This window comes from Halichondria panicea, chromosome 2, assembly GCF_963675165.1.
Source record: "Halichondria panicea chromosome 2, odHalPani1.1, whole genome shotgun sequence".
NCBI classification, from domain to species: domain Eukaryota; kingdom Metazoa; phylum Porifera; class Demospongiae; order Suberitida; family Halichondriidae; genus Halichondria; species Halichondria panicea.
The window spans coordinates 3,722,997-3,725,496 of NC_087378.1; the positions used below are offsets into that span (position 1 = coordinate 3,722,997).

General features: G+C 47.4%; 1 non-coding gene across 1 annotated transcript in view; it reads left to right on the forward strand.

Moving 5' to 3' along the window:
* The first annotated feature begins 1,902 nt into the window (after positions 1–1,902).
* LOC135332574 (small subunit ribosomal RNA) overlaps positions 1,903–2,500 on the forward strand; it is a 1,812-nt gene continuing 1,214 nt past the window's right edge. Inside the window, exon 1 of the ribosomal RNA XR_010393423.1 lies at positions 1,903–2,500. This exon is cut by the window's right edge and continues 1,214 nt beyond it. This is a non-coding gene — a ribosomal RNA (small subunit ribosomal RNA).

Here is a 2,500-nt window from a genome sequence, read left to right on the forward strand (position 1 = left end):
GACTTATGAATGTTACACAAGTCCTGAACTACTTCAGGAATAGTAAAGGAAACTATACAGGAAACGTTGCACTATCCTTTGTAAGTAGGTTGCAGGACACTTGCAGGACACCTCAGGAAATGTGCAGATTTTATGGGCTGCAATGTAGCAGCACTGTAGCAGGAAATTTAAATATTTTCCCTGAGTGAGTGAGTGAGTGAGTGAGTGAGTGAGTGAGTGAGTGAGTGAGTGAGTGAGTGAGTGAGTGAGTGAGTGAGTGAGTTATATATACCTTCATTGAGCCATGCTTCATTTGATCATAACAATATCAAGCTTATCTTCAAGTAGTATTGTATTGTACGTTGCTAACAATACGCAAATAATGTACAGTAAATTCAAGTGGGAATAAAAGTAGTGGGTAAAAAGTTGTAATGTTCATGGAGTGTAAAGTCAACGAGCACTTAAGGCCCTATTATTTCTATTTTCCAGCCTAAAGTCCTCGTGGTGGAAAAAATTAATGTTAGTGTAATGAAGTCCTTGCCTAGTTACAAAGCGGCCCCTTACAAAGCGCCTAGTTACAAAGTAGCTTCAATGGGTAGTTATAATTAGAAGCTGCAGCTGGTAGTTAAAGCAGCAATTGTTGTGTAGCTTGTGAAGCTATGTTGTAGCTGGCTGACTGGCCGGCCACCACCAACCTACCTACCTACCTACCTACCTACCTACCTACCTACCTACCTACCTACCTACCGACCGACCGACCGACCGACCGACCGACCGACCGACCGACCGACCGACCGACCGACCGACCGACCGACCGACCGACCGACCGACCGACCGACTGACTGATGAATAGTAAGAGGTGGGTGGCTGGCTGGCTGGCTGGCTGGCTGGCTGCTGGCGAATAGATGTTGTGCTGCAATATAGTGAGTGAGTGAGTGAGTGAGTGTACTATATATAATACTATACAGAATCTTTGCAACAAGACAGTAAAAGCATAGAGCATTACCCTTCCTTATATGGAATTTGAGTACACACACTGTGGTCTGTTTTACTACTTAAATGTATGAGCACATCCCATATATAATAAGGAACCACAGTGCTCAACACACTTGTTTCTATTTGTGTTGCAAAGATTGTGCAATCTCCAGTATTGTATTGTAACTGTATGTTAGCCATGTATAACTTGAACTGTATGTTTAGCGGAATGGAAGGGTGCAGACGGGGAACAGTGCAGATGGGAACATTGCAGAGGGGATTTGCGCGCCGGAAAATTGGAGCAATTACCATACAAGTGCAGACGAATGAAGGAATGAACGCGCGTAGCGCGAAAATTTGAGCAATATATCGCAAGCAATTACCATACAAGTGCAGACGAATTGAACAATGTGACCACGTGGGCTAGATAAGCAACCAAACAAGAGTGTCGTACAAATGAGCGTGTTGATAGGTCGTGAAGTGGGGTGTTGTGGCAAAAAAAGTCACGCTTAATTACATACGAGACGAGTTCCAGCGTTGCTCCTAGTGACGGGTGCTGTGTAGGGTGACTGCAGCGGTTCATCCGTGTGTCCGCATCGTTGTAGACTGCCTGTGTCGGCGGGCGTCTGACCTGCTGGTGACTGGTCATCAGTGGGCTGGCTCCCTCCGGTCGAGTGCAGTTAGGTTTGCATCATTTCACGAATCACGAGTGCATTCGTACGGTCTCGCTGCCGGTCGATCCCCGTGATTGACTGTATCTGCAGGCAACGAGTGGGCCTCAGCTGCCCTCTCCTGCCTTCAGTTGGTGAGTCTGTGGCCGAGGATTTGCAAAATTGTTGAACCCTCTGCGGTCCGCGTGGCCGCACTGGTGTGATGCGTTGGCCGGCCCTCTGAACGAGGACGGTCGAGTGACACAGTGCGTCTCGCACGCTCTGGCGTCCCGATAGTTACCTGGTTGATCCTGCCAGTAGTCATATGCTTGTCTCAAAGACTAAGCCATGCATGTCTAAGTATAAACGCTTCTATACTGTGAAACTGCGAATGGCTCATTAAATCAGTTATAGTTTATTTGATGGTTTCTTACTACTTGGATAACCGTGGTAATTCTAGAGCTAATACATGCACAAAGTCCCGACTCTTCGGAAGGGATGTATTTATTAGATCCAAAACCAATGCGAGTCTCTCGGGGCTCGGTTCCTTGGTGATTCATGATAACTGCTCGAACCGTATGGCCCTTGCGCCGACGGTGCTTCATTCAAATTTCTGCCCTATCAACTTTCGATGGTACGGTAGTGGCCTACCATGGTTGCAACGGGTGACGGAGAATTAGGGTTCGATTCCGGAGAGGGAGCCTGAGAAACGGCTACCACATCCAAGGAAGGCAGCAGGCGCGCAAATTACCCAATCCCGACTCGGGGAGGTAGTGACAATAAATAACAATGCCGGGCTATTGTAGTCTGGCAATTGGAATGAGTACAATCTAAATCCCTTAACGAGGAACAATTGGAGGGCAAGTCTGGTGCCAGCAGCCGCGGTAATTCCAGCT